Source organism: Leptopilina boulardi, unplaced genomic scaffold, assembly GCF_019393585.1.
Source record: "Leptopilina boulardi isolate dan_hultmark-lab unplaced genomic scaffold, ZJU_Lbou_2.1 LbouV2_210, whole genome shotgun sequence".
Classification (NCBI taxonomy): domain Eukaryota; kingdom Metazoa; phylum Arthropoda; class Insecta; order Hymenoptera; family Figitidae; genus Leptopilina; species Leptopilina boulardi.
Window position 1 is genome coordinate 1,478,495 of NW_026137764.1, and position 24,300 is coordinate 1,502,794.

Consider the following 24,300-nt stretch of genomic DNA (forward strand, 5'->3'; position numbering starts at 1 on the left):
AGCCTTTGACAACATCAGAAGAAGGTGAACTGGATGGAGGATGAGAGCGAGAGGCGGCGACAGAGTCTTCCTTGTCCACTGTCACCTCTTGTCCTCCGGATGATGTGGGGTTTGAGGGTGAATATACAAGGTGGAGGTTAGGTTAGGGGTTAGAGTGTCGTCATGACGACGCCAGCAGGCGGGGCAAGGGCAATCGATACTCACGCACTGAGCGGACGCAATGCGTTTATAATACAATGAGACAATGACAGCAACCGCGAAAGCTAAGGGGTATCCTCGGGTCACTGTCCAGCATTCGAAATTATTCAACGACAAACTTGATTTCATTCTACCTGAAATCCTGAAATTACAATTATCGTGACCAATGTCTCTCTAAATGACATACACAATTTCTCCCCTTAAATTCACTTATTGTTACGAAAATTGATACCCGCATATCTTTTTACATGTATTATTACTCGCATAAAACAAGTTTATGTTCGGCCTGCGGATCAAACAGCACTCAGAAAGAAGTTATGTTTGAACCAAGTATTTTATAGGTTACTTTTAAACAAAATTCACTTAAACTAAACAAATCAATTTCTTTGATTTAAACATATGGAATAAACATTATTTTGCAATTTATAATTTATGCGAGAACTTTTTCATAATATTCCTTATAGCAAGAAAAATTATACGGTTTATAACTGGAAAGCTGACTATTATAGGCCGATCGACTTGTTTTTTTCCAAACGAGTAAATCTCATTAAATTCAGCCTCTGAGATGAAATAAAGAATCTATATGAATGAAGTTTGAAGCTTTTTATCGTATTTGTCAATCATGGGAAAAGGAGATGATCGCGCCCAAGAGCTTTACTCCAGAGGAGATTGCTTTTTATGGGCCCATTTATGGAGAATATTCAACTTTACAGAGTAGTATATATTTCATTATATACACAAACTGACGCTTTATAGAAGTACACTACACGTAACTTGCGCTATTTAATCGGTATAAACCATTTCAAAGCAAAAATAATTAAATTTAACAGCATACTTATGTAATAAAGTTAATCATGAAAACACAGTGAATATAAAAATAATATTTTATACTTTATTTATCTCCTATACCATTTTTACTTATATATATATATTTCATTACAGTCCAATTAAATTCTGTTCTATTTGTCAAACTTTTTCCATCAATTTTGCCATTTCCATATAAAAAAGTACTTTGCAAATATGTGACGCTCCACGAGAAAAGGGACCTTAAATATTATAAGGAGCACTCACTCTACACCAAGAAAAAGTTTTTTTGTTTCAAAGAACGTTTCTTTAAATCAAAGAAATATTTCCTTGATTTTACGAAATTTTTCATTTAAATCAAATAATCAAAAATAAGTTTTTAAAAATATTTTTTATTGAATTTTTCTAATGTAATGAAGATATAAACATAAATATTTTGTATTATAAGAGTCGATTCTTTTCGTTTAGGTATTTTCACTTAAAAAATCACAAACATAACCTAAAACATTTTTTTATTAAAAGGTTCCCTTTCTCGTGGAGAATCATTTATATCAATTTTTCAAAAGAATAACATTTTTACTTACAATTTTCCAAGTTATATATATTATAGTTTATATATCACTTAATCCCAAAATATAAGAAAAAAAAGTTATTCTTTTGATTGCTTCGATTTAATATCAGAAAACTGGAACAAAATTCTTTATTCTTCGAGAGCGATATTTTTCGTACAATGTGGGAGATGTGTGTATGGTTATATAGATGATTTCGTTACACACTTTACGGCATCGCGCTTAAAAATGGTATACATATAGATATCCCCTCTCTTTTCCCCCTTCGTTTCTCTTTTATATATTTGAGAGGTTCACCAGCGTTTTTTGTTCGTTTCATCTCGCGATGAAACATAATGCAAAGGTGCCAAGGCGATACAACAGTGCGCTTCACCCTCTTAACAATGGGAACCACGTGAAAACTTCACTCTGACAATAAGCTTCCAAGTGTATCATTTGGCCATTTATGAGTTTGTGGTCATTTATCATTCGACCGCCCAGCATTTTTCAACGTGTTTTATATCGGGCGTGTTCGAAATCTTGACAGGTTCCAAACTATTATAAAATTCTGCGGGTGTTACACTTTCAATAAACGTCAACAATAGAAATTCTCACTCACGGATCAAAATGTAATATAACCGTGCTGTAAATAGCACTTAAATGATATATATATTTATATAGATGAGACAAAATTTCTGAAGTGATCCAATTCAAAAAAAAATTTCTTAGATCGGGCTGTAATTTGCGCCTAACATTTAGTACATTTATTTATTATTTATTAAAATTTATTCTTGTTGCAACCATGAATATATACAGAAAAACCTAGTCTCATTTTTGTTGCAACTCAAAATGAGCCAATGCTAAACGTTATAGACAGTGGCGCCACCAACCAGGCTCATTTTTTCTGCACTTCCAAAACCAGGTTTTTCTCCTTCCGAGACCAGGTTTTTTCTGTACAATGCATGTTATTTGGTTAGAACCACTAAATAATTTTTGGTATTCCCTAATTATAATTTGGTTGAGACAGTCAAAAAATTTACAAGTCACAACACAAAGTTGTACACGGAGAAAAATGAAAAAACGAATAAAGTAACTTTTACTATATATGTACTTTAAAAGTAAAACCTGAACTGTCCGTAGTTTCTGCGCATTTCTTTCAAGTTTTACTACAGAAATAGTAAAATTTACTATTTCCGGAAAAATTTTTACTACTTTAGGGATAAATTTTACTATTTTTGGAGTAAAAATTGCCAGAAATGCGCAAAAACTGCGGACAGTTCTGGTTTTACTTTTAAAAAAAGAAAAAGTTACTTTTTCGTTTTTTCATTTTTCTCAGTGTATATGATGTATTCAACGCCAAAGTGTAAGTCCATCTGCAATTGCAACTCCGATTTTTTTTTTTAGTACTAAATGAGACTAGCTTCCATGGATTTTTTCAATTTTTTTTAGCAAGCCGTTTTCGAGTTATGGAATTTTAAAAATTGGAGAATTTTCATGACTTTTAATTTTTGAATGCTCATAACTTCCTTAAAAATGCATCAATTTTAAAAGTCTCTTTTTTCTAAATATGTGTCTTTAAACGTACTTTTCAAAAAAAAATTCGAAATTTTTTTTTCAACGATATTACTATCAAATTTTTGAGTTTTAATTATAAAAAATCATTTTTCTCATTTGACGTATATACTGATCGATTTTTTTCAAAAAAACTACTTTTTACGAAACTTTTAAGCCTATCCCGATAATGGGCAAACGATTTTTACAATATTGTCGAAATTTTTCAAAAATTTTTCAATTTTGAATTTTTTAAAAATATTTTTGGTCTTCTTTTATACTACGTATTTTTATGTATTTTGATGCGCTGATTACGAAAATCATAGTGACAATACCCAAAAATTTGATTTTTATGGCAAAAACCATAAAAAAGTCCCAAAATTTATGTTTTTTTTCGTTTATTGGGTAAAATATGCAAAATCAAAAAAAAAACTTTCAAACAAAAGTTATAGATCTTATTAAAATACATTTTTTTTTTAAATTTTGTATATTTTACCCAATAAACGAAAAAAACCATAAATTTTGAGACTTTTTTATGATTTTTGCCATAAAAATCAAATTTTTGGGTATTGTCACTATGATTTTCGTAATCAGCGCATCAAAATGTAAAAAAAACGTAGTATAAAAAAAACCGAACATAAAAATGGCACCCCGTTATATAATAAAATACAGATTAAAAAGTAGAAAATTGAAAAATCACAAATGTAAATTTATACATAGATAACACCGTAAAGTTAGATGCACACAATTTAGAAAAAAAAGTATAGGAAAATTCTTGGAATGTCAAACTCTTAATGAGATAGTTTATATGATTCCTGTGTATCATAAAATAAGCATCAGTGGATTTAGGGGGATACCAACGATTCTCGGGATAAAAAATCATTAGGACGTGTATCTGTAGAACTTGAAAAATGCAATAATTCAAAGAATACATTTCTGACACCCACCCGTTTCTAGCTTGAGGGCAGAAACGTGCACCTGTCCAGGTAAGAGGATCGTCGGGAGAGTCTTTTATTCCAGGAATTCTGTAAGACTCCACTCTGTCTGCCGAGATCAGGATCATCGAGGATCGTGAGTTTTGTATATATATATATATATATATATACACTATCGTCCCCGTGGGGGTCGTTTTAATGAGTTTTTCTAAAGTAGATTTTTGTTTACTTCCCGCATACATATATTTATATATATATATAGTAAAAGAACTGATGATCTACTGATGCTACTTAAGATTTCAATTCAGGCTGCAGAAAATCTCCGCAAAGTCTTTATGTCAACTAATTTTCCAAGAGAATAATTTCCTTAAATGGAGAATGATATAAACAACTGACAATTATTGGAAATACATTTTGTGAATTTTAATAACAATAATTTAAATAGATATTACTTTTTGCAATATATAATAGATTAAATAATTTTTTATTGCACGGAAAGAAATTTAATGAAACTCTTGCGCCCTCTACACTGAGAAAAAAAATGTAATGTTAATAAAATAATTTGGTGGAGCACTTTTAGTTAAGATTACAAAAATTTAGTTGACATAACAGTAACGAAAGAAGCAATCAATCGAGAAATTTAGTTGGCTGTACCAAAAATTTCGTTCAAGCTTTTGCGTCTGTTAACTGAATAATTTGGTTCTCCAAACCAAACCGTCTGAATGCTCAATTGCGCATGCGCTGTTCTCGTAAATATGTCACACGTTAACCATGCTTCGCTCTTCGTGTCGTCCAGTTTTATTCAAGTGTTTTCGGGATTTTTATGTGTTTCAGAAATTCGGTAAAAAAGTGTGTGTAGTGATGCATATCGAACAGAGAGAATAAAGCTTGTTAAAAGAACGGAAGTTTTTCTCCAGCCTGTATACTTTATGAAAATAATTTACACTCACATTGTCACTAGGATTCTTAGTGTAGTGGTCAGCGTTCTTGATTTGCGTTGCGTAGTCTGAGGGTTCGATCTCCAGCAGTGTTAGGTTTTTCCGCAATAGAAATTAATTTAAGTAGACATAGGGTAATAAAAGAGGATAACAAAAGTGATAAAATTAAGTGAAAAATAAAAAATATAAGTGTGAGCCAAAAAATAATTTGGTTGAGAAAAGAACAAAATTTTTTTCATTTAACTAAATTTTTTGTTTGCTTAAAAACAATAAGTTAGTTGTGCAAAACAAAAAATTTGGTAGACCGAACAAAATGATTCAACGAAAAAATTGAGTAGCCCGAACCAAACGGATTAGTTGCACATATATCAAATAAAAAATTTGGTTTGGAGAACCAAACTTCAGTAGATGATACCAAACAGTTTCCTCAGTGTACTGATGGAGTTTCTATAAACAGCTGAATTGATGTAGTATTGACATTTTCCCTTCAGATGTTTGAAATCTTTGAATTTGTTTGTACAAGTCAATCACTGTAAAAACTGTCCGTCTTAAAAGTGCAAAAAACGTCTAGTTTTAAGACGTTTTTCCCGTCTAAGACACCAAATGTGTCTTAAAACAAGACGTTTTTTGCACTTTTAAGACGGATAGTTTTTCCAGTGATGTCAAAAAAAAAAAAATTGTTTCTGAACGCGATAAGTAAATGTGAGAGCAAATAAACTGAGAACCATACCTGAAGGCAAATGAGATTTTGTGAAATATGAATTTTTGTAAGGTAATTAGAGAGATCACCTCGGACTTTGGAAAGAACGAAAAGCATATAATAATAATAATAAAAAAAAAGAGTACCTCTATTAATAAGAGAGATGCACCAGATGACAGATCTGAATGAAAGAGGCAACATAGAATGGTTTGAAAGAGAACGAGGAGAAGCCACCTGTGCGAGTGCGGTATAAGCTGTAATTGGTGGACATGTTGACGGATGGCCACATCGCATTTCGCGGTTCCATATCTCCTCGATTTCTCGCGTTTAATTCCCGTAAAGTCGTTTCGGACTGGAGCCGGTGCGCCCAGACTCGGACTCTCGCCTATTTTTATTTCCTCTTAATTCCTCTGTCCGAGAACGCGTCCCTTCTTTTCTTCTCTTTTCTTCTTCTTCCACCATTTTTTATATTATATATATTCTTTCCATTGGGCCACACTCCATATATATAGTCCCTTGTGCATACCATTAACGTTAACAGCCCCGACGACCTCTCTCTCTCTCTCTCTCTCTCTACCTTCTGTAATTACCAGATCATGTCGAAAACTTTTGACCGTTAAAGAAGATTTGGTTCGCACGCTATCTCTTCATGGGAACTCACAACTCTTTTAATATAAATTTCTTGTCGTCCTATTATTGAATCTCTTTGACAGCAAATCAGAATATTTGTCGAATTCTTTCAATAATTTATAGATCCTTCATTCACGATTATTTAAGAATAATAAAAGAAACAATTTTTTAAAAATAAATTATACAACTTTAATCGAGAAGTAAATATAAATAGAAATGGAAATAAAAACAATGCGAGGTATTATTATACAAAACACGTTGCGACTGTTTCAGATTGAAAATCACATAAGAAAACAATTGCGAAGCATTATTTATCTTCAGAGTTCTTTTATAGAAGAGTCTCTTCCTTTTTAGAGTATATACATATATATGGTTGATGTTGGTATTCCTTGATACGCAGAGTTTCCTTTATACGCGCGTAAGAAAAGTGATTAATTACAGCTGGTGGCTCGTTGTTTTCCGAAGCGGGTCGACTAGCTCTTGGACAACAATGTCCTCCTTCTCCAACATTATCTTAAGCAGAAAGAGAAAGAGAACAGTGCATTCTCTTCTCTGTTTCATCTTCCGTCTGCCAGTCCGTCTGTGGTCTTCTAGTATCTAAGCCGAGGAGAATCGATCTCTCGCCTTGTATTGTGTCCCTTTTTGTCCGTGCCCGCCACGAAATAACTCTCAGGATCGTGCACCTTGCGCCGTGCATTCTCTGGTTCTCTTTCCTTTCTCATTTAATTCAACTTTTTTTTTAATTTTTTTTTTATTATTCCTTCTGTTGATTGACCGTTCATTCGTGCTAACTTAACGATTTGACTCGTTCATTAGGCATTTCTATATAATAACGATTCCAATTATAAAGGATTATGTCATTTATACATATGCAAAAAAAGATACATCGAATTGGTTATTTAAATTATCACACAATTCCACATGTTTGAGATGCTGAGTGAATTGTCACGTATTATAATTTTATTAATATTATTCTATCAAATAGAAAATTTGACATTTGGTGAATTGTATTTGAAATTATTAAAAAATTTATTTTTTCTATACTACTTTTTATGTAGAAAATTTTGTTTCATTTTCTCGCGTAGAATATGGTTATTGTGAACAGAGAATTTACTGAAAAACTGCGATGAAGCATTTAATTTACTCACTCAATGAAAATTTGGTCAATGAACGTAACAGAGTGCAGTTTATACATCACCCCTCAGTAAACTCATAACTAGTCCCAAGGGGCTGCTTGTGACACTTTCGTCCCCTATCTCTTTATCTTCACATCTCGAGTCACGTGTTACTCTCGTTTTTACGCGTCTATTAAAACCATTTTATAATACATCTCTGCCAAGTTTTATTAATTATCTTCTTTAATTATATAACTTCCAGTAATTAAAAAAATTTAACAAATTATATAAATCTATGCAAAGAGTTTTCTTTATCTTCATATATTTAATAGGATTTAAATTGATTTTATAAAAGGAAACAATAAAAAATAAAAGAAATTTCACTAATAATTAAAAAAACTGTAAAATTAGAAGTTACTGAATCATTTAGTGAAATTTTCGCTGAAAATCAGTCATAGTACATATATCACTGATTTCTAGTGAAAATTTCACTAAATGATATTCAGTAACCGGTGTCTAGCTATATTCACCACCCATCAGTGGGCAAAAAACCATGTTCGTTCTTAAAACGTTTCATGTCAGCCAAAAAATGTTCCAGAACATTATTCGGCAGACATGAAACGTTTTAAAAACGTTCAAATTAATCGGCAAAAAGAGACCTTTAATTATCGCAGTATAAAAACGGCACTGAACATGAAAATGGTAAACATTGATTTTAAAATACTTTTTTCTCGAAATACTGACACTTTTTACCTAATCCTAAATCCGAAAAATTGTAGTAATCCATACAAAAACGCGATTAAAAAAGGACAAGTAGAAAACTAATATAATGACTGCTTTATTACGTCCTGCAGCCGTCAGGTGGCAGAAGCATGCAGGGAGCACAATGTCGCAGCTGTCAGTATATTACTTTCCTACTTTTCGTTTTTAATCCCATTTTTGTATGAATTCGCACAATCTTTCGGATTTAGGAAATTTATAAGATAAGAATCCTTTGAATTTGACCGATTTTGAAAAAAATGTCCGTGTTTCGAGAAAAAAGTATTTTAAAATCAATGTTTACCATTTTCACGTTCACTGCCGTTTTTATAGGGCGATAATTAAAGGTCTCTTTTTTCCAAAGAATTTCAATTCGTCACTCTTAAATAAAATTTGGTTTAATAAAAGTTTCATTTAATAGTAATAATTCTAAGATGTAAAATAAAACTAGCAGGGTCTGTATTCATTACGCGGACAGAGAATTTTGATCGTAGCAACGTCTTTTTGAACTAATTAAAATATATTTTATAAGATACATACATACTTGATTACTTGATTATTATCAAATAAATATTTACTTAAACCAAATAATTTTTATTTGAATTAAATAAATTGTATTTGAACCAATAATTTTTGTATTTGAAACAAATACCATTTAATTGATTCAAAGAATAATAATAATAATTAATTATGAGTAAGACGTTTTCACGTCAAAAAATATAACTAAATTTTTTGTAATAAAATTTTTCCAATAAATTAAAATATTTACCTTAATAAGGAACTTTCAGCTTCAAGGAGATTCTTTCAAACTAAATAGCCCTCGGAGATCCCTATACTTTCCAAGTTAAATTTCCATTAAGAAAATGTGAGAAATAACCGTAAAAATAGACCGAGTTCTAAAAAGTCTGAATATGAAGAATTCTGTGTCCTTCAAGATCCTTTTTTACTTTTGCCCTTATCTTTGAAATATATACGTGACACCACAAGCCATCGAGGATAGAATCTGCAAAAAGAAAAATTAAAATACTGTCAGCGCTGTACTAACATGTAGTTAAATCTTTGACTGGTCGATAATATAGAAAGTTATAAAAAATTCATTTCCAAATTTGACAAAAATAAGTGCGGCATCGAGACTAAACCTAAAGTAATCGAATAACACAAAAATCTTGAAAATATGACTTATAGTTTTTTTTTCTGACTGACTCCCTAGAGTCACAAGCCCCAAAAAGGCATAAAAATATGAACGCAAACATTAGTCAATGTACATTCCGCATATAAAAATTGTATATTTAAGTTTTTGGGATGGCTTATTACGAATTTGAGATTAAATTTGAAAAATTCAAAATGTTGAAAGGAATTTAAAAAAATTGTTTGATTTTTATGGAACTTAGAGGTCGTTTTCATCGCGAAGGGTAAAGTAGGGAACGTATAAATTAAGGTGGATAAAGTAGTAGGTTAAATTCGCGTCTGCGTAGAATACTCAAAAATGCAATTGATACCCGTGCAGAAATTGCACTTTTCATCCCGATTACCGACCTGGCCCCGATCCGATTTCCTGTTCAGGATCCGGGTTAGTAAATTACTATGGGCCCGACAAGGGCCAGGCCTGGTTGTCATTTTTAAAATTTAAAAAAAAACTAGTAAAAATACATACATTTATTATAACTTATGAATAAGTAAAATGTTACTAACAATTAGTAAAATTTAACTAATTCTAAATCAAAAAGTGAGTCCCTCTTAAATTTTACGAATTGTTAGTAAAATTTTACTAATTTATAAGCTTTTTGCCATAAGCCATAAGCCACTAATTTAAATTAGTAAACATTTTTACTAATTGAGATTTAGAGAGTAAACGAAACAATTATTCAAATAATTTTTTTCAACTTATATTTCCTTTTCATTTTATAAGGTGTTTTTTTAAATGCAGATTCATAAAATAAAATAATATTGATTAATTCTATTGTTTTATTTATCAATTAGAGAAAAATAATTATAATTTATTGAAAATTACAATTACTATAAGATCGGGCAAATTACCATGACCCTGGTCGGGTCCCGACCAGGATTTCAGAACGGGCAAATTGGCATGGCCCCGATCGGGTTCCCTGTTTCATTTCCATCGGGGCCAGATCAGATTGACAGATCTGGCCCTGATCGTGCCTGGTCTGGGCCAACCGGGGCCCGGTCAAATTTTCTGCACGCCGGGTATCTTCTTTTTCGTCCGTTCTGCGCGGACGCGAATTTATTTCACTTCGTTTATCTATCTTTAATTTATTCATTTCTTACATTTAAATTTAACTTTACGTATATTTCGAACCGCAATAAAAAATTATGTAACTAATAATTTTTATAGGAAATATTGATATGCGTATCCTTCAAATATGATATTATATATTTTTCTTATGTATACGAAAATAAATCTTTTTAGACAAAAAATATATCTTTGCACTCACACAATTGAAATTGTAATAAGTGTACATTACTCAGATTTTTCTTTATATGTTTGCTCGAGTAATTTAATCGGAGAATATCAAATTCATATAGGCGACTGCCACGGCATTACCATAAATAATGCAAACAATCAAGCGTCAGCCACCCTCTTCAATGTGTATATATATATGGAATACGGCAAATTCGCACCAAGGACAAAGACGACCCCATTCCGGACCTTGATGTGCGGTAAATCATCACCCTGTACACAGAGATGCGGTATCTCTAAGTTTAGACTTATGACGCTGATACAGTCTCACGCGTATGTTTCTCCTCTCTGGCAGTTTGATAATGGAAATACTACGTGCGCTTATGTTCCATGCTCGATGAGTCCTCTTCTCTCTACAATATATAGTATAATATGGCGTGCGCATAGATGATCGGATCCAGGAAGTCTGCGTAAACCGGAATCCGGTTGGGGTGCGTGAGAGAGAGAGAGAGAGCGAAATGATGGTGCCAGAGGGATGTTGATGGTGTTATTATTGTTGTTATCACTGGGCGTGGATCAACTCCCTAACACCAATATCAACACGAGTATTCAATTTTACCGATTCTGTACTGAACGGGAAACTATCGGATACTATTACGAAGTTCATTGATACATGACACAAAGAACATATATATGTGTTTTATCCGCAATTTCTATCGTGGTTTTATATTTATGAAATTTACCATTTTTATTGAAAAAAATCACTGTATAGATGACAAAAATGAACGTTATATATAAATAAAAATATATATAATTAAGAGTGAAAAGTATCAATTTAGATTGTAACTTTCTTGTATAAATTTTTTTCTGTAAACTTTTCAATGTTATTTGTCCAACGACTCGTCTCAATATATCTGCAAAGTTCGCTGACGCCTAACTAAAAGGGCGACTTTTTTTTACCAATGAATGACGAAGGTCTCTCTTGAGCCAATGCGTATCCGCAGACGCTGGGCATAAATATTGCATGCTGCCGGAGACATATTTATTGGCAACTCTATACTCTACCGCTAAAACATGACTACCTATACCCACATTCTACCCCGCTAATGTGTATGAATAAAGTATTTCGTGTTCCCAGTGAGAGTCTTTTTACGCAACACTCTCATCTCGATATATGCAATAATTTTGCTGCCGATTGTTTTTTTTAGAATTATATACATGAAAAATGACAAGATATTGCCAATATTTTCGAATCAATTAACTTTTTTTTACTATAAATAATTCCTATTTTCTTTGCATAATTTTTGTTTTAAATCATTAACAATAAATAATTGTATATATATATATACTTTTTAGTTTCATTATATGAAAAAAGAAAACATTTTTAATTACATTTATACATTTTTCAATTTTTTTTATAAAATTAGATTAAATAAGCTAGATTATAGAATATAAACTATACGAAGAGCATGAAGCCATTTAAAATTGATTGCATAGGAAATAATTGAAAAGAGAGCTAATTGGTAATTATTTGTCGCTATACACCGAAGTCGCGGTAAATCAGACTGGCGTCGTTGGTGGTTCGAATAAAAAGCAGTGTCGCTTCGTTTGGTCGACAATTGCGATGAGAAAAACGAATGTACTCTGAAAACTTTGGACATCGATTAACTTGAACGATTAATCGGTCCCGGGTCCACAATTCACAAACCAGAAGCTGCTTGTATACATCGTATCTCAAAGTACAAACATATAGATATATGCACACACACATATATATATATATATATATATATATATATATATATATATATATATATATATATATAGAGATTTCATTTCTTTTTCTCTAGATGACTAACATCCCAATTAACTGGTGAAATAGAATCCACCGCTCGTCGATCAAAACATTAGAGATATTGTCGAAAGTAACCCGATCTGCCGAGTTGCTTGACGATGAGGCAGAGGGAGGACTTCTAAGATAAATAAGGAGAGTCTTCCTGAAAGAATTAAGGAGCGGCAGAAAAGCCTTACTCTATATAACAGCATCAGTAAGACTCCTTTGATTAACTTCGCTTCGTAAACTTTTTTTTTTCCTCTTACTATCCAACCGCTTAAAGATATATCAAAATGCTACTGTATAAGATATTCTATAATTATAATAATATAAGATAATCTATATCTACACAATTCATTAGTTAAAATTTTAATTTAAAAAAATTTCATTAGATATATAGAATTACATTGAATAGAATTTCTTTTTAGCCGAATTTTCATTTTTCGCAATAGCAATTGATGTAATTTCTTATTAAACAAATTTTTACGACAGAATTTCTAGATCGCTGAATTTTTAATAGAACGTGGCTACAGCTTACTGACTCATTTTTGTTGCACTTCATAAATTGAGTTGGAATTTTGAATTCAGGTTTTTTCTGTGCAACAGAAGTTTTTGTGATTTTAATTTTTAGAGAGAGCCATTGACATTTTTAAAATCGTCTATAATAAGAAATTATCAAGATAATTATGATTGGTTAATGTTTTAAATTCGCTCCGAAATCGTTTTGTCGGTTGTTTGTTCGTTTATTCATTTATTTATAACTAAAAATTCTATTATTTAAAAATTGGGCTAAAAAGGAAATTATAACTAATGAATTTTTTGGGGTAATCATGCGCCCGCTATTTCTATATTGTATACAAAAAGTGTTACAGATTTTTTTAGGTATAGATTTTATAATCCTTTCTATAATTTTGTTGTACGCTATTAAATATAGGTATTAAGCAAAATTTTGTTTAATTTATTGTTGCACAAGAATACGAGATATACGAGTAGAATCAACTAAACAGAATCGTTAATTTTGAATTATAACTAAACAGATAGTGCCATTTGCTATAATTTTTTCAGATATACATATCCAACAGTAGGCGCTGTATATGATGTATTCCAGGGAATCCAACAATTTTTACAATATTTTTGGAATTTTTCGAAAATTTTTGAATTTTGAATTTTTTAAAAATTTCGAAAATATTGTAAAAATTGTTTCCTCATTATCGGGCTAGGCTTAAAAGTTTCGTAAAAAGAAGTAGTTTTTTGGAAAATTTTTTTGAAAAAATCGATCAGTACGTCAAATGAGAAAAATGACTTTTTATAATTAAAACTCAAAAATTTGATAGTAATATCGTTGAAAAAAAAATTTCGAATTTTTTTTTTGAAAAGTACATTTAAAAACACACATTTTGAAAAAAAGACTTTTAAAATTGATGCATTTTTAAGGAAGTTATGAGCATTCAAAAATTAAAAGTCATGAAAATTCTCCAATTTTCAAAATTCCATAGCTCGAAAACGGCTCGCTAAAATAATTTGAAAAAATTCATGGAAGCTAGTCTCAATTACACGGAAAAAAATCAATAGTTGCCACAGCCATACCTTTGGTTGTCTCAACCATATTATATTAAAAAATACGTCCCAACCATACCTCCGGTAGCTCCAGCCATATTAAATAGCTATCTTTAAATTGTTAGCACAACTAGAATATATGGCTTTGGGAACCATATATTTGGAAAACATACAAATGCTAATATGGATGTGACAACCATTTTTAATTGATGCTTCGACCATTATTTAGTGTACCATATTAATATTGTTGAAGCAACCATTTTATATGGTTACAATTTATGTTTATTTTATTTGTTTAATATTATCAATAAGGTTATTTTTGATTAATTTAAAACATTGAGTCCCAGAAAAACGTATTTACACGGGAAGAAAAGGTATCGTTGTCTCAACCATAAAAATATTGTTGGTCATAATATTGTTGAGGCATCCATACATATAGCTGAAGCAGCTTTCAGTATGGATACATTGACAAAAAAGAATGGTTGTGGCAACAACCAAAGGTATGGCTGTGGCAACCATTGATTTTTTTCCGTGTATTTTTTTGAAATAATCACCAAATACAAATTCGTTAACAAAATAAACAATCGTATCGCACCTTTTATTATAGTATTATAATTATAGTGCGTTCCTAAGTGTCGCAAACATTGAAGAATTTCCCCATTTACAAATTATGACTGGGAAAGGTGAATGTAAATTGTTTAAATGGACGCAGTCAACTTCGAAGCCTATTTTTTTTTAAGGAAATCAATGCACTCAGCTTCCATTTTTTAACTTAAAAAACACATTAACCGGGATCAATATAATTCTTAAATGATTATAGAAAATGTTTAGGACTGCGGACACGTTTCGCGACGCTTGGAATTAATGCGAGTAATATATTGCATCACCGCGCAGACAAGGTGCGCAGGCGTCTATAGGGGCCTTAGCAATTCAAAAATGGATAGGATAACAAAATTGTTAAAATCCAAACCAATATTGTTACCTCAACTAAAGCTATGGTTGATATATCCATATCATAGGTACAAATATTATATGGTTGCCACAACCATTCTTTTTTGTCAATGTATCCATACTGAATGCTGCTTCAGCTATATGTATGGATGCCTCAACAATATTATGACCAACAATATTTTTATGGTTGAGACAACGATACCTTTTCTTTCCGTGTAGTACTAAAAGAAAAAAAAATCTCAAAAAAATTGGAGATGCAATTGCGTGGAATACATCATATGTTATACTAAACTGCATTTTTATAGTTTATTTTGTACTATAGTGTTTTTTGTATCGAATAGATAGAGTGAGTAACGGAACAATATATATATACCTATCATCCAATTTACATATCTATACTAATTTAATTAGTAGATAAACAATAGAAATAAATATGAAAATCTGATATTGTCTTAAAAGAAAAGTTGCTTAATAATGCATATAATGATGATGTAATAATATAATATAATGGAAAAGATGATTGTGTCTTTTTTTTAAATTAAATCCTCGAGTCTATATATGCGTAGTGTAAGCTAATATCCTGGCACGCCAGGAATGCTATATATATGCCCTCAAGCTGAAAGATATCAGCTCGTGTGAATTTCGTATGTATAAATACCATCAACGTGTTTATGTTTGAGGGAGGTTGGTTTGTTCCACAGGCAGCAGACTGGTGTACCTACATCCCGACCTTCAGTGTCAGAGACCATATTAATTATTCGAGGCTCAACCAGGTCGGTACCTGCAGGATTGTTAGCGTCGCTTGGTCCACTAGCCAGTGGAAGTCTATGTATCATGTCTTAAACACAGTCTCACCATATACAAATGTGTGTAGTAAGACTCACGTATACAACTTGAACCATTCACCAATAAGTATTTATATTTATCTAGGCAACCTAATGCTTCTAGATAAGTTACAATTAATTCTTTCTTCTTTCCTCTCCCGACAATCTGACGAGATCATCATTATGATAACAGGAAAGGAAGTTGGTAGCTGCACAAAAAAGAGAGTTTCTCAAACTTTGAAATTACACATGCGTGCCTGGTTGCAGATATCAAATTTCGTTGGAAAATAGATCATTATCTGTTATAAAAATTTCCGTATTGTATTCTTACAAATTTTGTGTTATACGTTGTGCTTTATGCTAATTTTAGGATAAAGCATTTTAAGTATGTATCAATTGCTATGGATGCCAATACCATTAAAAAAAGGTTTGTGCTTTAAACAATAGTATAAAATAACTGTAAACACTAATTTGAATGTAGTTTCAAATTGTGGCAAAATCAGCTGCAACAGTATATATATTCAATTAATAATATAGTACCAAAAACTGATTTTTAATAGGACTTTCTAACCAGTGATGAAGGTAGGGAAACAGTCAAACAATGTAACTATTACTGGATTTAATTTTGTGTTAAGGGAATGCAATTGGCAGTGTGTAGACCAGGCGACTGAGGACAGTAGCAGTTCAGTAGCGATTTGATCCTGTCTGGGACAGAATGTCGCCGCCCCTGCGATTACAGACGAGGACGAGGTCGTGGATGGGAGTCATCCCCGACCGTCTCTGCCTCTGACAGCTTTAACCCTCCTCCTCGTCGTTTTCTCGATCAGATTCCCAATACTCTTTCTCTCTCTCTCCCTTTCTACCCTCTTAGGATCCCTTTTCTATTTTGAAAAATTGTTAACATTTTCACCCAAATAAATATTTATCCAAATTAACAATTTATAAATCAATTATAATAAATAAAACAAAATGTTAATTAATTAATAGGCCATGAGGGAAAATTAATTCATCTCATGTGACGTATATTTGGTCTACAAGTGTAGGAATGTATCTAAAAGAATCATGGCAATATTTCATACGACAGTAGATGTGGTATTGGCGGGGGGTCCAAGGAACATTCGTTTTTGCGTTCTTCGCAGGCTCGCGGCCACATTATTTATAGCTTCATTCGAGATCGTGAAATGTAAATCAGGTATTCTTCTAATTTGGGCACTCGGGTGGTAAGCGCGTGTAAAAGTTTGACATTCAACAAACAAATCTTATGTATCATTATTACGATTGTTTCCCTACAATTTAAATTTTCCATTATTTAAAAACTTCTTGTTTTACAAATATGTGACATAATTTTATTATATAAAATTGATTTCTTTTGAACGCAGTTAGAATGAATTTTCCAATCAATTTGCGAAGTAAATGAAATACAAAATTTGATATAAAGAAATAGGGGAAAATTTGGTTAAAACCCCTGGATCCAATGTCCGAAATCGTTCCCATAATCTATCAAAAGCAAAGAGTCAAACAAGAAGCAGGGTTAGGAATGTTAATGTGGTGCAGTCTGCAAGGGAAGACCAATGCGCATGAGCCACCCCCCGCAGGGTCAAGTCAGCTTCTCAAGTACCTATATATATATATATAACTATAAGGTTGAAACTTGGCAGAAAAAGAATAACTAAAACGAAACATCAGGTCGTCAAGAGAGAATATACCTATAAAACATTATTCCAAAGTGAAAAAAATTTCAAACAACTTTTTTATTCTCTCCCTCCCTCAAAAGATATCTGTCGAAAGTAGCTAAAAGTAATTGGAACACCATCAAGTTATTTACTGTAAATCATCATTTCTCTTATGAATTCTATGTGCAAAAACAAACGAGAATATTATATTATTAAACGCTTTTATGATTCTGCTTGTTGAGGAGAAGGATGGGGGAAACAAGAGCTTATAAAGAGACACGAGGAAGAAAAAGCCTTATTGCGCCCAAGTTGCATAAATCTTGTTCAGCCAGAAGTTGAGTTTGTTTGCCGATTACGTCCTGTGGAGAACGCGCGTTCTCCAGTAGCACTAGGTTTCTGTCTTCTCCTCTGTTTTCTTCCCTCTTTCTTCAATTCTTTCTTCTTATTATTCCTCTTCTTCTTCATCATCATCCCCTTAACCTCAGGGTTCTGTCAAGATTAATGAACCTCGTACTTGGGAACTTTTAATTCCAAAGACCGCGAGTACAAATAAGTACCGTCATTCGTCTTGTCCGCCAATTATATATACCCTCGATCTGACTTATATATCGGTGATGGATATACGAAAAGTCATGTGGGTAATATGACAGAAAAATTTGAGCTAAAACCATCATCGTCGAGGAAAAAAGAGAGAATAAAGAAATTGAATTGAGAAAGACAATTTTGGAATTATCGCATAATGTTGTTATAAATACAAAAAAGAAATTTAACTGCATTGGTGAAAATTAGATATTTCTGAAGTGTAAATTAATTTTGAAAGTAATGGGGGAGTTGACGTGATGCCAAATAAAGATGAAAATCGCGAATATAATTTCTGCTAGCCTGAGGGGGTATATAATACGGTAAGCTCGCTACTAAAATGTACGTACTTGGCTGCTTCTAATCGTGCGACTACTCAAGAAGGAAGGTTGGTGATGTGAAGGGCATATTGGCTCGACGGGGTGCGCGCGGGTAATCTTAAGTCCCTTATGATGGCTTATGGGCCCTTTATAGAGGTTCGTATTCGCGAACGAGTCTCACATTCTCTCCTCTCTCTTTCTTTTACTTTTGTCTCTTCCTATATCCTGACGCTATCTATTCTGTCTCTTTCTCGTTCGTCCATCCGTGTGCATGTGTGAGTGTGTGTGTGTATGCAAGTCCGAGCGCACACACGTGATTTAATGCCTCCCGAGCTGTGCTTCTTATTTATGCACCGAACATGCATACACGCTTAGCCAACGTTAAGGTCGGACATCCTACGGCCGACAAGGTCCGCACGTTCATACTCTTGGACTCGCATATTATGGAGAAGCATATCGTCTGAACGCTACGATATTAAAAACAACAGGAACAAAAGATGAGGTACACACGATAGTCTGACCGAATAAGCTTGTACGAAATTAGTAACTTCTCTTTGTTCCGATATATGAATATATACTATAAGTGTGTGTTCCACTACATATGACGTGTTTAAAAATTAATATTTTATATAGATTTGTTATTATCTATTTTTAAAGCGTCTTATCATAATGGGATATTTACATCTAGATAAATATTTTATTTATTTGAAACAAATAAAATTTATTTCAAGCAAATAAAATTTTTTTGAAACAAATAAATATTTATTAGGCTCTGAGACAAATATATCTTTTCTCTGGATGTAGTGAACATAGAGAAAACTATAAACACAAGGGCTGCATATCACTCACTCGCAATAGTAATTTATATGGTGATTGCTAATTGAATCTAAAATGATATTGATATTCCTATAATTGATGTGATATTGTGAAATGATTACAGTACAAAAAGTCCAAAATAAAATGTCCAATAGACGAAAGGTCCAATAATTAGAAGGTCCAATGGACGAAAGGTCCAATAATTAGAAAGTCACAAAATACAAAAAGTCCAATAATTAGAAGGTCCAAAACAACCAAAAAGTCCAAAATAAAAATTGCCCAATATTGAAAAGTACAACAAATATAAAGTCCAATAAAATTTTATTTTATTTCAGCGGGAAAGAAATTGTATATTCCACTTTCATTTGTTTCACATGAAGTTGTTTAACGTGTAATCTTGGTTTCATAGTTTCAATGTTTTGCATCATTTGACATGTAAATTCTCTTCGTGGTATCATTTGAAATTTTTTGTGTTTAATTTTCAATCTTAAATTTGTTGTGATTTAATTTATTTAAAAAATGTATAACGCAACCGCGGAAGTTATATTACTGGGAAAAACGCCTTATTTACATATCGATGGGTTTTTGTACACCAAACATTCGGCGGGTAAGAATACAAAAATATATTGGCGGTGCAGATTGAAAACAATGGAAACAATGTTTCTGAAATATTTAAAAATTATGTATATTTTAATAACATTGGCTAAATATCAATCAATTAAATAAATTTTTAGTTTTGGACTTTTGGATTTTTTGAACTTTTTAGATGTTGGACTTTCCAGATTTTGGATTTTTCAACCTTTGGACTTTTTGTCCTTTGGACCTTTCGGTTAGGATAATCTGTCTTGGACCTTTTATTTTGGACCTTCTGTACTGCTACCTGTGAAATATGAGGTATAAAGTCAAAAATTTTGTTTGTGTTAAATATATTTTTTTATTTAAAATAAATAAAAAGTTATTAGACTCTGAGACAAACATATTTTTATTTGCTTCAAATAAATTTTATTTGTCTCAAATAAACACAAATAAAAGATTTCTCTGAGTGAAAGTGTGAACATTATTATTTTTGAGGCTTTTGAACTATTAAAACATGCCATTCAATAAAGATTAAAAAATTTATAAAACTTTATAATTTATAAAATTACATCATGATGTTTTTTACTTGAACCCTTAATATGATTTAATGTATATAAATTTATAAAATTGATAAAATTTATAAAAATTATAAATCTTTTCTATTTTGTTATCAAAATTGTTTCTTCTTTTTTAATCTCAACAATTTTTTATATTTATGAATAACATATTTATTTATGTCAACTTTTAATCGTTCAAAGTGACAAAAAAAAAGTTGTTTGCATACTTTCACTAAATCACATTTTAACTATATAAATTATATTATCATTTTAGAAATATCCAAATATGGAATTAAAGTAACTTTATTTTGATTGTGTGTTCAATTTTTCTTTAAATGCATAAAACAATCAATGAAAATTTCATGAAGAATTTTCAATAACACCTTTAGCGAAATATTAAATTGCAAATTAGTCAAAAGTAACTGAACTTTTAGTCATTTTTCACTCATTTTCAACTAATAATTATTTATTAATACATTGAAAAAAAAATTCATTTGTTTCAAGTTCCGTCAACTGGGGTAAATTCAAACTGGAGGGCTGATTCCGGACACTTAAACTCTGTTTATTTGATTCAGAAACTTAATTTTAATGTCATTAAAAAAATATTACACCAAATATTACTTCCTCGTGGAGGAAGCATTGTAATAACGAATTTTTTTTTTTTTTTTTCCAATTCATAAACATTTTATATGATAATATTTGAAAAGTACTGGAAAATTATAGTAAAAACAACATTTTAAGTGTCCGGAGTATTAAAACTCTGAGGGCTACATATAAATTTTGTTTTCATTTTAAAAATAATTCAGCCTTACCTTATATAGTCTGCATATAGATGTTTATTTGGAAGCTGTTTTTGGAGGATGGTAATTTTGAGAAACACATCTTTGTTCATATAAAGCTTCTTTTTAGAGAAAAATTGTATTTCATCCCTTTTTGTTTAATTTACTAAATTTAAAATTTTAGTAACATATTATGTATCTGAAAAATATTTAAATGTTAAAATCATTTTTATTTACTTTTTCTTTTTCACAAGTTTTTAATTTTCTTTATAATTTTAATTACCATTTAATTAAAATCAGAGAAACAATCGAAACAAAAGTTAGTTTGACTCCATCTTTTTGTATTGTTAAGAAAAAGAAAACAATTTACAATTTAAAAATATTGTAGTGCAAATATAAATAACTTAAATTTTTAATATTTTGAACTGCATTGCATTTGTATAAAAATTAACATTTTCAGACAGTAGGAAATAATTCAAGTACTAACATAATAATCCAGAATATGAAAATTGTTTTTTTTTCTATTTAAAAGCACAAAATTTTAAATTTGTATTAACTTTTAATTTTTAAAATATATTTTCATATAACATTTTAAAAACATAAAATTAAAATTAATAGAAAACTTTTTGTTTAATCCAAGATTTTTTAGAAATTCTATATTTAATATTTTTTTTAAACAAGTATCTCATATTTTAAATATATTTACGATGCTTTGAAGTATATACGCAACGTTTATGATTAACAATTAGAAATCAATTTTTATTTAACACGGAAAATTATAAAATTGTTTAAAACTAAAAAAATATTTTTTTATAATTTGTTGATTAATAAAAGCTACAAGAAATATTTTTTATGGCAAAAATTATAGAATTTTTCATTTTAAAAAAATTATTTCTATAAAAATCGTTTATCATAAAAGTTGCGTATACTTCAGCTTCGTCAATATTTTGGTGAGAAACAAACATTACCTTTAATCTTTAAAAAAATTGTAATAATTGTAAGATTTTATGCAACATATACAAAAATCGCTTTTCAAAAAATAAAATTTCAATAATAGGTTGAAATATTATTAATAATACAAATTCAATAATATAAAAATATAGTAATATTAAATAAAATATCCAATAAAATAATTGCATCTAATTTTTCTAAAATTATTATAAAATTTGGTTTTTATATCTATGTATAATTAATTAAATATTTTTAAAAATAAGAATTCATTATTAAAATTTTCTTGCAATTAATTTTTTTTAATTATTCAATTTTTATTCTCACTAAAAAATTTTTAATAATTAATTTTTTTACCTTTTCCTAATACGTGTAGTCTTTATCATCAAATCCATATCCATGTGGTTTTTGTGAACTTCTTAATGTATCCCAACTTCAAATATTTGTTGTCATATTGGTTTTCAATTAGCCACGTTATTTTTAATGAAATGGTTCATTTTTTAAATCTTTTTTTTTTTGTATTCCTCTATAGTTTTGTAAATTAATTTTAACTTTTGTTGTAGAATATGAATTGGACACTTATTTCTCAACCATTCCGTCTTGTCAAAAATAATAACACTGGAAAATTAAGAGAAATATATTTAAATCAGATTATCAAAATTGTACATAAAATAAAGAAAGAAAATGGAAATATATGTATATTAAAACAAAAGCATAGTAAATGATAACAACACAAGAATGAAATATTCATTCTAAATAAACTTCATAGATATTTAAATCGTATGAATCATATAATCAATTTGTCGTATTTTTGTCTATGTATTTCCAAAGCGTGAAGTGGATGTTTAACCTCAAAAATTAAAGTTCATTAATTGGCGTTTCTTTAAATTTATAAATATCGAATTTCTGTATTTTGTCAAGTTAATTATTTTTTCGCTAACTTATTATTCGGTTTTAAAGTTAAAATTTGTTGGAGAGAGATTGAATGATTAAACTCAGAAACAGTTTACCACTCTGTAAACAATAATATGTCGCCATCGAGTATTCGAGTTTTTGCTAATAGTTTATACGAATATAAGATTCAAACGAGTAAAAAGATATAAATCACTCAAACATGTCGATTGAATAATTATATATACAAATAGTTTAAAATATTTAATAAGTATATAAAACAAATAAATTTTTCTATTAAACTTACACGACTTGCAACTTCCAACTTATGCATATGTGATCTGAAGTTGCGTATCAGTCGAATTCATCGGAATTCATTAGTACCAACCGCGGAATATAAAAGTACCATCATTAATAAAATTTAGGGCATATTATACTTAAAGTTGTATTGTAATCAATATTTTCTTCTATTCTATCAAGAATAATCAACAATTTTTTCTTTTACTTTGTTTGTTTTATTTTTCTGTTTTACTTAAAAATTAATTGTGTAATTTTGTAAACTCGCCTTTATGATAAATCTCGCCCCTTCCTGCACGCAAAATCTGTGAAGCAACTGATTGGCTTGCTTGGTAGACAAATATTGGTAATTTGATTCAATAGACCAATAAAATTGTTGCATTTTTCCCGGTTTTTAGATGAGTTGATTGACCTCACCCCAACCTAGTCTATACTGACTTCGATCAGCATTGATCAGAAACAATGGGTGGACAGTGCAAGAGTTGTGTTTTTATTTGTTGAAAAGTACAATTTTTAAGATAAATTGAATATTTAAACTCGTTAATAGTTCATTACAATAGTTTCGGAAGTGTTTGCAACCTGCAATTGGGTAATTTTATTTTTGATAATATAGTCTCAGTTTAACACCAAGCATGTGCGCGACCATGTCAAGTCATGTTTCTTTTTTCTTTAAAAAGTAAGTAATTAGTTTTCAATAATTTTAATAGTATTGGAAGGGCTTTAAGTCTGTTTGGATATCTTTTTTTTTGTAAACAATTTTTGTTAGAATTATTATCGCAAAGTTAGGTTAGTTTCGGGAGTGAACGAAATCGCGATCGTTTATTAGAGTGTTAAATAGTAGAATATTTTCTATTTTAATAAAATCGGGAGTGTTAGTAAACTTTTAAATCTTTTATTTTATTCTTGGCATCATGTGGAAAGAAAAATCATCATTGGAGTGCAACCCTTTGACAAATGTCATTTAAGGTTAATTTTAAATTGTTTACATATTACGCTGATTACTATTCTTGAAATGAAAAGTGTATTTTTGTTTGAATATTACTTTAATCTTTTTTAAATACGTTTTTCTAATATTCTATACATATATCAAAAAAAAAAATT

At 30.3% G+C, this 24,300-nt stretch overlaps 1 long non-coding RNA gene across 1 annotated transcript in view; it reads right to left on the reverse strand.

Moving 5' to 3' along the window:
• LOC127278665 (uncharacterized) overlaps positions 1-23,276 on the reverse strand; it is a 91,431-nt gene extending 68,155 nt beyond the window's left edge. Inside the window, exons 1-4 of the long non-coding RNA XR_007842531.1 lie at positions 23,210-23,276; positions 22,369-22,629; positions 21,097-21,262; positions 8,948-9,181 (exon numbers count right to left, since the gene is read on the reverse strand). This is a non-coding gene — a long non-coding RNA (uncharacterized LOC127278665). The remainder of the gene's footprint in view (positions 1-8,947; positions 9,182-21,096; positions 21,263-22,368; positions 22,630-23,209) is intronic.
• Between the last annotated feature and the right edge of the window lie 1,024 nt (positions 23,277-24,300).